The sequence below is a fragment of the Petaurus breviceps genome, unplaced genomic scaffold (genome assembly GCF_028583685.1).
Source record: "Petaurus breviceps papuanus isolate PSGF00001 unplaced genomic scaffold, PetGlider_PUasm1.0 98, whole genome shotgun sequence".
NCBI classification, from domain to species: domain Eukaryota; kingdom Metazoa; phylum Chordata; class Mammalia; order Diprotodontia; family Petauridae; genus Petaurus; species Petaurus breviceps.
The window spans coordinates 7929555-7942028 of NW_027187460.1; the positions used below are offsets into that span (position 1 = coordinate 7929555).

Here is a 12474-nt window from a genome sequence, read left to right on the forward strand (position 1 = left end):
TAAACTTCTTGAAAACACTACTAGATAGAGTAAAGCATTATAGCTAGCATGGGGCCCTGTACACAATAGTTACTCAATAGTAACTTCATAGTATGATATAATATTAGAGGAAGAGGGGATCTCAGTGATTTTCTAGTTCAAATCAAGCTAATTTTACACATGAGGAAACTGAAAGGAAGAGAGGGAAGGGGACTTGTTCAAAGTTATACAATGAATTTGTGGCAGAGCCAGGACTAGAGCATAGGCTCTCTTGATTTCCAATTCAATCTTTTATTGAATTATGCCAATGGATTTTGGTAGGATTAGGTAGAATTTGAACTGGTCCTTAAAAGTGCTTTGTTTTTCATTTTGGAGTGATTTACATAGATTGCCTTAACTGAGTTTCAACACAACAAAAGTGTTTTCTTCCAGTAACTTTCCTACAGAGGGATTGTCTAATCCTCAGGTAATGACTTCTCTTTACTCCCCCCCTTCCCCCCCCAATAGAATTGACTGTTCTAGAGGAACTGATGCAGGTTGCCCACATAATATTTGGAAAGTGCTAGGATCTCATTAAAGTAAGGGTTATGTAATTGGTATTAGAGGGCATTAATTAGATTCCAGAGAATTTTTCTAAAATGCACATGAATCTTAACAGAGATGTTCAGAGAAGGTATTTTAAAATGTAGAAAGTCAGAATCTAAACAGATGTGGGATAACAGAACTTTAAAGCTTTGAAGGGGATTAGAAAACAATATTAGAACATTGATAATATAATGTTACTCCTGGGGAAGATTTTAGAATTCAGTTTTTTGTTGGGTCTATGCTGACATCTATGTATGTATTTCCTCCAACAATATAGATTACAATATATGCATGTATTTTCCACTCCCCTCCTGTTCTTTTTAGGTTTGATTGTTGTCTTTTGCTTTAATGTCACAATAATTTCAAAGATACGGATCCTCTTTCCCCTGCGTGCCCCCTTAATGAATCTTCCCTTGTAATAAAACATTGGTTAAACAAAACCAACTGATGTAGTTACTACATGTGACAGGATATATCACATTCTGTTCCACAAACATCCATCTATCCTTATCTCTTCTTTCAAGCCAAGATTGGTTATTATAATTACATAGTGGTTGGCTTTGTTCAGTGTTCTTTTCGTTTACATTGTAGATATATCTAGATATCTTTCCTTGCTTCTGTTTACTTTTTTTTTTTTCAATTCTGTCACAGGCATTTTTATTAACAGACCATTAGAAAAATAATCATGGTGTAGAGACCTTTAGTTCATTCTTCTAATAAGCCTGTTGATCCGGTCTTCCCTGTTACCAGCATCTCTACCTTCCACAAAATGTGTAGTCTTTTTCTTCATTCCCCCTTGTGGAGAAGATAATTTGAAGGGCCACAGGAAGTTGTTGGCAGCTTTGAAGTACTTGCCATCAGTCTAGATCTCATGGATCAAGTCCTCCATGCAGATAATTCCATATTTACCAAGAGATTTTGCAATAAGGGCATTATCTGTCAGGACAATTCTCTGTTTCTTGATCTTGCCATAACCACGTTTATAAATCAAGTCATTCAAAGACTTCAGGTTTGGATAATCCCATGCAATGTATGGTTCCACAGTCCTCAGCAGTTAACCAAGGCCTTCTTAAGCTTAACAAAAGGGCCTTTGAAGATTTGGCAAAGGCAAAGAAGCTGCAATACTTTTAGGACCTTTGGGCTAACACCATTGATACCTCTGATTCTAATCACAAAAGCTAACTGGGTTCAGCAGGTATGTAGTCGTTGCCAGCTTTGCGTGCCATTCTAGCCAGTAGGATTTCACTTCTGTACATCTGTCTGTACTCATTATGGTAGGCTTTAGCTTTTTCATAGATAATTTTTCTCTGTATTTTATGGAGCTTTTTTATATCCATCTTCTTCTTCAAGCGTTTGGCCTTCAGTATTGCAAAAGCCTTTCTTTTTTTCAGAAGGGATTCTGGAATGGATGGTAGCTTCTTCTTTTCTTCTATGCCCTCCATGATTCCAGCTGGAAAAAGAGACTTCTGTTTACTTTTTTATTAATTTATTTACAAGTTTTCCTATGATTTGCTGAATTTTAGATTTTTATCTTATGGCACAAAGATATTGCATTACATTCAAATACCATTGCCTAATTAATAGATGTCAACTTGGTTACCCTCCCTCCCCTTTTATTACCCATAAAGTTTTAAGAATAATTCCCCTGACATCTTGATGATACAGTAATCCTTCCTCTCCAAATCTTGCCAATACTCTCCTATAAAACCTGCACAGAGGGTCCAACCAACATGAAGGCAGCCTTCTTTTTTGTCTTTTGATAATGAGAGGGCCACAGTGGAACACAATGGATCTCTAAAATTTCTCTCACCTTCATTTGCATGACTAGCTCACTTTCTCTTCTAGTTTGAAACCTCTCTGATGGTGTCCTTCAGTCTATTCATGCTGTGTCTCTCTTGTTTGCCTTTTGAGTGATTGAAAAGTTAATTTAAAAAAATTGTTGAATTCCATAACTTGTGATCATGTAGCATCACTGGAAGAATATTTTTGTTTAAAATTACAATTACAAGAATAAGAATATTTTTGTTTAAAGGATTGATCTTCATTTCTAGGAGAAATATTAAGTCAGTAAAAGTACATCATAACATCTGAAAAATAGCTAATTTCTATGTATTCTGTTTAATATTGGCACTTGTTTATTGCTCATTTCAATGACTACATAAGAGATATAAATTGATGGATCAGTTTTATGAACTTGCTTATTATAATATGTAGGGTAGGTATTTTTCATCCACTATGGTTTTCCAGTGTGAATAGCTAGACCAAACTTTGAGTTTAGATTTCAGAGGATTGAAATGAATGCTTTCCATGAAAAGGATCTATGTGGAAGATTTCAACATATACAGGAAACTCCATCCCACTCTGACTCTATACTTAGTATCTTGCATGACTGTAGCAAACACTTTGGAAAAACCTACATCTTCTGTTTTTATTGACCATTGATATCAATAACTAGAGGATTACAAGACATAATTATCTATTATTATATCTTTCAAGGGACAGGTGAGGTTGATATGTACATGAAAGTTACATTGTTCTAGATACTTTTAGGACAAAATTTTGCTCCACAGAATTAAGTGGCTTTGATTGTTTTTGTAATCAATAAACAACCACCACATAGAGACCTTGATTATTTTTTGTTCCTTTCAGTCAACTGTAAGACTAAAGATATGGTCTACTTTTGGAAAAAGCTACCTTCATCAAAACTTGATCAAAAATGTTCTCATTACATCTGTTTATCTCATAAAAAATTTTGTAGGGCTGGAAAAATAAGTGTGTGTGTGTATATATATATGCATATACATATATATACACACACATATGCATGCATGCATGTGTGTGTATGTAAATGCTGATATTGTTGATGTTTTTGCTAGCCCTATCTCCTTTAAAATATTAAGATACCAATTTTTTTCTGGGCATATTTTCATCTTTTTCAGATATCTTACGAATCAATCATATCCTTTAGGGGTCTCAGAATTGGGCAAATTGTTTATCATATAGCATTTTTCCACTATGAATGTGCTGTGAAGTCAATTTTTGTTTTTCCTTACTTAGTTCCACTTCCACTTCTTTTTTTTCTTTTTTTGCTTTTTGGAGGGCAATTTGGGGTTAAGTGACTTGCCCAAGGTCACACAGCTAGTTTTTGTGTTAAGTGTCTGAGGTCGGATTTGAACTCAGGTCCTCCTGACTCCAGGGCTGGTGCTCTATTCACTGCCCCACCTAGCCTCCTCTGCATTTCCACTTCTGATGTAGCCCTTTGAGGACTGTGTTACAGTCCAAATATGGTGGTCTCAATGTAACTCATGGAGAAAAGAGTTTGTTATAAAAATCTTTACATATCTTTCCCATTTTTATCTTTCTGTTTTCTTCCAGTTTCATAACTAATATTAATGTTGTATATCTTACTAAATGTTTTTTTTAAATTTATATTTGCTTCCACTGATTTTCTTTGTTTTGTTAGGATAAATAGAACCACTCATAATTTTTCACTCTGCTCCTCCATTAGATTTAACAAATGAATTTATTTTCTAAACCTGCATTGTTTTTTGGCTGTCATATCCTTCCATTTGGCAAAGAAGTCAAGTATTTGCTGGCTGGGGCACTTTCTAGGCTTTTTTGGTCTCCTCCCTATGGTGATTAATTTATGTTCATTAAACATTTTTAGGATGTAAGTGATAGTTTGTATAGATGTTTGTTCTTTTACAAATTTCCAGTTTATGGACATGAGTAGATTTCTTACATGGATCAAGTTGGAGTAGCCTCAATTATATACCATATCTTCTAAATTTTAGTCTTCTGGCTTAATATTGATTTTGTCAGCAGGTCTGCCTTGTGTACATAGCTGATAACTAAAATGAGCCCTGCTTTAGAAACTAGTCATTTCTTTCCTGATAAAATATAATTAGTTTATTTTTTCTGTGATGTTATTTTGCATTACCCACATCTAATACCTTTTGACTTTTTTACTTTGGAAAAAAAATTCCTGGTATAAAAAACATGACTCTTCTTTGGAATCTATAAATCTCTGTGCTCTCATATATTTTACCACATTTTTTCAACATTTTTGTTTCACTCCCCTACATGTATCTTTGCAATGAATTGATTAATTATTAAGTACATGTTGATTTAATTTTGGGAAATCTTATCAAGTTCTGCATAGACTTCCTCTGTTTCTTCACTCACTAAAACAGGCATTGATACAATTATTTTTCAAATGATCTTTTTACTTGTCACAAACATTTTTATAAAAAATGACCAAATGTCCCATTACATTTGGAATAGAATTGTTATTTCTGGTTGCCTTTGGACTCATGACAAAACTAGCTCTACTAATCCTTTATTAGCTTCTTCAAGGAGAAGCTGGGACCCATCCTTAAAAGAAAGCCTTAATCAGTTTGTGGTTATGCCTTTTAGAGGAGAATAAAATTTCATATTATTTTCATGATAAAATTCAGTTTTTAACTATATATAGTAAGTAAAATTTTTTCTTTCAGACTTATGTGAAATATATACTTCCAAATATTTGGGAGAGAAGCAGTGCTATGAAACTTAAAGAATACCAGATAGTATAGACCTAGACCAGTCGGGTTAATTTACATGCTTGTTTTGGGCCAAGCATTGTGCTAAACACTGGGGGAAAAAAGAGTTACAAAAAAAGTTCCTGTCCTCCAGAAGCATACATTCTAGGGGAGGGCAGAAGAGGGGAGAGGAGGGAAGGGAAGAGAAAGGAAGGGAGGGAAGGGAAGGGAAGGAATCTAGGCAGTAAACCTCAAGTTAACTGGGAAGCAATAAGTAAATAATGAGTATGTATTTCTAGATATATTTTGATATTCATATAGATATATCTGATATATACATAGAGTGCCTTGTTTCAGGTACTTTTAAGACAGAACTTTTCTCCACAGAATTAAGTGGTTTTGGTTGTTTTTATATTTAAAAAAAGAACCCAAACACATAGGGACCTTGATTTTTTTTTTATTCAATTGTATGTCTAGATATAATCTACCCTTGCCCCATTTCAAAATTTCATGAAGTATATTCTCATTGCATATGTTTATTATTCTCATAAAATATCCATTGTACAAATATATGCACATACATAATATATACATGAATAGATTTATAGATTAAGGTAATCTGAATGGGGAGATGTTAGTAGCTGGAAGGATCAGTAAAATACCATTGACAAATGTCGAATTTGAGCTGCATTTTGAAAGGAAAACTGAAATTGACATTAGAAGGAAGATTGTTCCAGGCATGGGAACAGCCAGTGCAAAGTTACAGAGAGAAGAAGACAAAAGTGTTGTGTTTTAGGAACTGCAAGTAGGCCCACCTTGCTGGATTGTAGACTATGTGGAAGGAAATAAAATGTAAGACAGCTAGAAAATTAGCCATGACCTTAAATGCCAAGAGACTTTATATTTGCTTCTGGACGTAACAGGAAGCCACTGAAACTCATTAAGCATGGAAATGATATGGTCAATTCAAAGTGTAGATTTTTCTATGCTTGAGAAAAGTCATCTTGGTGGTCAAGTGGAGGATGGATTGGAGTGGGGAAAAGAGGATGCAAGGGGACCAGTCAGAAAGCTAGTTCATTAGTTCAGGTAAGAGACGAAAGCCAGATCTAGGGTTCTGGCTGTATAGTGGCCATGTCATTGTCCTTTGTGCTCAAAGAGGACCAAAATGACACCAATATGTTAGGGTCAAGGTATAGTGTGTCTAACAGTGGCTGATCAGGTCAACATGAGCTTGGAAGGCTCTACCACAGGTAGAGCACAGATATTCCATATGAACATTTAGAGCAGAGATATCTCTAAATTTGCACACCTTACACTTTTTTTTAGCTACTGAAAATTTGCTTTTTATACAGTACAACACCTTCTTTGATGAGGCATGTAATGCTGGGTGGTCTTGTGCCAGTGTCTCCGGTGTTTCAGAATTGATTCCAAAGTTATTCAGGGAGACTTTGGGAATGCCCTTGTACTACTTCTTCCCTCTATGTAAGTGCTTGCTTTGTATAAGTTCTCCATAAAAGAATCTTTTAGGTCAATGTACATTGGGCATGCAAACAATGTGGCCAGCCCATTGGAGTTGTACTTTCTGTAGCAGAGTTTAAATACTTGCCAATTCAGCTTGAGAAAGGACCTTGGTTTCCTGTGCCTTATTTTGCCAGGTGATCTTCAGAATCTTCCTAAAACAATTCAAATGGAAGCAGTTCAGTTTTCTGCCATGGTGTTGACATACTGTTCAAATGTGACAGGCATATGACGATGACTTCAGCACAATGACTCTGTAGACGTTCAATCTGGTAGGCAGCCCAATACCTCTTCTAGCCAAATGAGTTGAAAGAAGAGGGCATAAGATAACAAGGAGTATGCTAAGATGTGGCAGTGAATTGGATATTCGAGGTGAGGAATAAAGGTAAGGTTGTGAGCCTGGCTAAACAGAAGGATGGTGATGCCTTGGCTTGGAATAGGAAAGTTCATAAGAGATAAGTATTTTGTTGAAAAGATAATGAGTATTGTTTTGGATATGTTCAGTTTGAGCTAACTACACAACATCTAATTCAATATTGTCTAAGAGGCAGCTGGAAACATTTGACTTTATTTTAGGAGAGATATTAGGGTTGGCTATTGGATGAATAATTGGACAAATAATTATCTGGGAATCTTCTGTATAGTGATGACAATTAAACCATGGTAATTGAAGAGATCAATAGTTGAGGTAGTTATTAAAGAACAAAAATCAAATTAGAGGAGCAGAATGGAGCTTTGGAGGCCTCCCAGAGATAGAGAGCAGGGGTTGGATGGGAAATCAGATAAAGAGAATGAGAAGTGGTCAGATACCTAGGAGTACATTTTAAATAAAAACTAGAAAGTGTATAGGAGAAGATGAATGATGGTCAAATGCTGCAGAGAGGTCAAGGAGAATCAGGTTTGAGAATTGAGTGATTACTGATAATTTTGGAATAGATCTGAATGATGAGCTTAGAAGCCAAATTGCAGAAAATTTGGAAGATTTGAAATGAGAGAAATGAAAGTATTGAATATAGATGATTTCCTCAAATAGTATAACTATTATTGTTGTTGTTTTGTCAGTTAGTCATGTCTGACTCTTCATGACCCCATTTGGAGAATTTTGTCAAAGATCTTGAAATGGTTTGCCATTTCCTTTTCCATACCATTTTACAGGTGGGAAAACTTAGGCAAACAGCATTAAGTGGCTTGTCCACAGTTATGCAGCTAGTAAGTGTTTGAGGCTGGATTTAAATTCGAGCATTTCTGACTCTAGGATAGACAGTATTTCCACTGTGCCACCTAGCTACTGGTTTAACCATGAAGTAGAGGAAATAAGGTAATATACTAGTGGAGGTAGTTGGATCAAATGAGGGTCTTTTAAAGACGTAAGAGGGTTGGCCATGTTTGTAGACAGCAGAGAAGGAACAAAGAGATGTAGAGAGATCAAAGATACTAGAGGGCATGGAGATGATAGAGGGTTCAATTTGCTAGAGAAACTAGAGGTGATTGGGATCAAGGACTCTTTTAGATGAGTTTCCTTTGACAGAGTGATGAGGAATGTCTTCATCTAAGACTAGGTTGAAAGAGGGGATAGTGGAGGAAGTTGTCTGAGTGACATGAGATAAAGAGGAGGTTTAAAGAAGATCTTAAAGAATGATCTCACTTTTCCACCCGTGAAGTATGAATTGAGGTCCTTGGCTTTTGAGTGGGGGGGCCGGGGGGGTGAGTATACTGGGAGACTTCAGCAAAGGAAAGGAAGTTTTTAAACAGCTGCTGTGGGAGTAGGATAGAGAATTAATCAGGGAAAATAAAATGTTTGCCTTGATGAAGTAAGGAGCCTTTCGAGATCAGACAACATAATTTTCTAGTGGGTCCAGTCAGCATAGTCATGTGATTTCCTCCAGCTATCCTCAGCAGCTTATAGGTCAGAATTAAGGCTTGGGACTGTGGTAGTAATTCTGAGCCAGAGTTTGGCAAGATATGATTGGTCATAGGACAAGGGAGCAAAGAAAACTATGATGGAGGATAGTGCAGAGTGAATTTGGTTCAACAAGGACTGAGGTTAAAATTTTGGCTCAAAACTCACTAGCTATGTAATCTTAAGTAATTTCATGTTTCTGAGCCTCAGATTACTAATTTGCAAAATAAAACGACTTGCCTATCTCAGAGAGTTATTTTGTGGAGAATGTTTTTAAACATTACAGCCTTCTATAAATATGAGCTATTAATATGGAGACTAACTGCAAATTTTGTCTACAGAAATTAACTTTCCCAAGTTTGGCTCCCATTAAAGGAATAAAAAGTTGGCTTCATTCTTTAGATTCTTTGGAGCAGAAATCATAAAAAAGGGGGTTTATAGGTTGTTATTCACCTAGGAAAGGATCTTTTTTCAGGGATAAGACTGGGAATAGAATTAAGTACCTGATGAACCTTCTTTTTGTTTAGGGATCAGGGGAGCAGGGATTGTGCCATAGTGGGAAGAGCATTGAATTTGAAGTCCAAAAGCCAAAGGTAATGCCTTGACTTTGCTATTTACTATTCTTTGAGTCATCAGTTTCCCCATCCATTGATGGGATAGCATTAATGGGAATAACAATTGCACAAACTGCCTCATAAGATGGGATCTAATGAAATAATGTATAAAAATACTTTTTTAATGTGGCATATGAATTAAAATTACTATTACTTAAACCATCTCTGGGCTTTCAACAATCATTGTTAAAAATAGATATATTTTTTTAAACTCAATGATTTTTAAAAAAAATAAAAATAATTTTTAGATTCACTGTATTCCAGTAAAAATGTTTCCATTATCATTTTAGTTTTTGTTCAACTATTATATAATGTTTGTATTGATTCAGAGTGTTTCAATTTCTGGACTATATCTTGAGACAAAGGGAAAATAAGCTCATGGCCAGGGATGATGTTCATGTAATTAATATAGTTAGGTGGCTCAGTAGATAGAGAGATGGGACTGGAGTCAGGAAGATTTGAGTTCAAATCCTACCTCAGACACTATTGGCCACGTATGTGACTCTGGACAAGTCACTTAACCTTACTCAGTCCTAGTTTCCTTATCTGTAAAATAGGGGATTGAACTCATTGTTCTTGACCATCCATCCCTTCTAGCTCTAAATGTATGATCATTTTATTCCTCATTGCACTCCATGTGTACCTAATTAGGGGGAATATTAAAAAATAGGTAGATCAAATTTTTTTAATCAAATTTGTGATTCAGGTCAAGAAATCTTAAATCTGAAAATGGAGGAGAAGAAGAAAATGCTCATATGTATCTGTAAACCATTTACCATAAAGATGAACTGGCAAATGTTAGCAAGAGAGCTAATACAATATCAGTAGAGAGCACCAGTGATTCACACAAGGCAGTATCTAAGAAGACATCAATGATAAAAACCAATGGCTTCAGATAGCTGTGCATAAATATATAAAGTACAGATAAGAAATGATGGGACTTACAGAGCTTAACTAAAGGAGGTAAATTCCACCTACTAGTTATCTCTGACACTTCTTAGAATGAGATTTAGAATTGGAGTATAGATATAGAACAGATCATTTGAAAAGAACAAAATACATTAAAAAGGGTCAATTAAGTACCTTTATATAAATAGAAGATATATTTAAATGAGAAAAACATCATGGACCAGAGCAGAGAAGGATTACTACTATTATAATGAACATTTGGGAAGAAATGAACTTCACTCTGGATTGATTTGGGTCTGGTTAGGTTATGTATTTTAAAATACATATATTTTTAATTGCAGATTTGTAATCATTGACAAATGCGAACTTTATTTGAGAAACTCCCAGGGAAAAATGGTCTTTGCAAAATATATATAGAGGGGGCAATAGAGTATCTTTGGAGTAGTGAAGATACATTCCACAAAGTAGTTCTTCTCCAAACAAAGTAAAAGCAGTTCTTATATAGTCACACCTGTACATTCCCCTTAGTCCCTGAAGGCCTGGAAGGTAGACAAAGAATTCCTCTTAAAACCTCCATTTAAAGGGGGATCACAGTTCTACTAATTCCTTATTTTCTACCAACTGTACTTTTTGGACTTGGACTCCATCATGATTATGCTTCCATAATGTTCACCACTAAATTCATCATCCTATGAAACGATAAAAACTTTTGTACTCAAACTTCTTTAGTATCCTCAGTCCCATATGTCCCCCTTGTTGGAAGGCTGGAAGGTAGAACAAAGACCTCTTACCAAATGATCCATCTATAGAGAGCTCATAGACCAGTCAACTCTTCATTTTCTACTAGTTGCATGCCTTGATCTGGACTTTACCAGGCACCCATTCTACTACTTATAAGTTCCTTGAGGGCAGAAACTTTTTTTTATTTAAATCTCCAGAGTATAGCACAGCACCAGACACATAATAGATGCTTAATAAATGTTTGACTGTTGGCTATTTTTTTTTAATACTCAATTGTGAAGACAAAAATATAGTTGAGGGTGGCATATAATTGAGTTAATGTAACACACTGACCAAGTTGCAGACTGAATGTCCTGGGACCAAGAAATATATTAACAGGGGTGGCTACGTGGCACAGTGAATAGACACCAGCCCTGGAATCAGGAGGACCTGAGTTCAAATGTGGCCTTAGACACTTAACACTTACTAGCCGTGTGACTGTGGGCAAGTCACTTAACCCCAATTGCCCTGCAGTCCCCTCTCCAAAAAAAAAGAAATATATTAACAGGGGTGGCTAGGTGGCACAGTGAATAGAGCACCAGCCCTGGAGTCAAGAGAACCTGAGTTCAAATGTGACCTTTGACACTTAACCCTTACTGGCCGTGTGACTGTGAGCAAGTCACTTAACCCCAATTGCCCTGCAGTCCCCTCTCCAAAAAAAAAAAAAAGAAAGAAAAAAAAAGAAACATATTAACAGTTTCTCAGAAATCTTTAGCCCTTTAGGCCATTTTGCCACTAGATGCGCTTGTATTCTTAATTGCTTATATCAAATGCTACATTGCCTTGTTTTGGCTGCTTATTGATTGCTTATCTTAAACAAATTATGTGTGTGTAATGATATATGATTTCTAAGGTTCTGCCTATGCAACTTATAGAAGAGCAACAACAAGAATTTGGACACTAGATTTATGGCACTATTTTGGTAAATGGGTCATCTTCTGAACCCTCCCTAGATTTTGAGAAAGAGAACTTAGGGCCAGAGGAGAGGTAGAAATGAGGATTCCTATAATGTGGAGCATATATGACTGTTCTTTCTACTATTGGCTTCACACTATCTAACTTCAAAGTGTCTTCCAGGTCTCAGATGCCGTGATCTATTTTTCTAGTATTCTGGATATAAGATCACTTCTAGTTCTAGCATTTTATATTCTAATTAGGGCTTCTACTTGTGACATTCTATGTCAAAACCTTTCCAAATTCTAGGTACTAACTTCCTTCTAACTCTAAACTACTAGGTTCTGAAGTGTTTTGTTTTTGCTTTGGCAGTTCCAGATGCCTTTCAACTTTGACACTTTATGGTGTTAATATTTCTATACTTTCAAGGAATTCTTAAGTTTTTAAAAAACTTATTCAAGACTACAGAAATATTAAATTTATTTGTTTATCTTTTGAATTCTGATCTTAAAAACCAATTAAAATGAGAATTTTTTGGCATACAAGAACAGAAAAGAAGATTGTACATGAAAATATGAACCTCTATTGAGCATAACTTAATTTTTTTGAATAAATTTAACAAGTAACTTTCAAATCTATCCTAGTTTTTGGTGATTTTCTAGACTTCTTTCTCTCTCATTTATTTATTCATTCATCCATCCATCCATCCATCTATCTATCTATCTATCTATCTATCTATCTATCTATCTATCTATCTATCTATCTATCTATCTAT

At 35.4% G+C, this 12474-nt stretch overlaps 1 pseudogene; it reads right to left on the reverse strand.

Annotated features, from left to right (window-relative positions):
• Window positions 1-1170: 1170 nt before the first annotated feature.
• Window positions 1171-2018, reverse strand: LOC138155701 (large ribosomal subunit protein uL30 pseudogene; annotated as a pseudogene).
• Between the last annotated feature and the right edge of the window lie 10456 nt (window positions 2019-12474).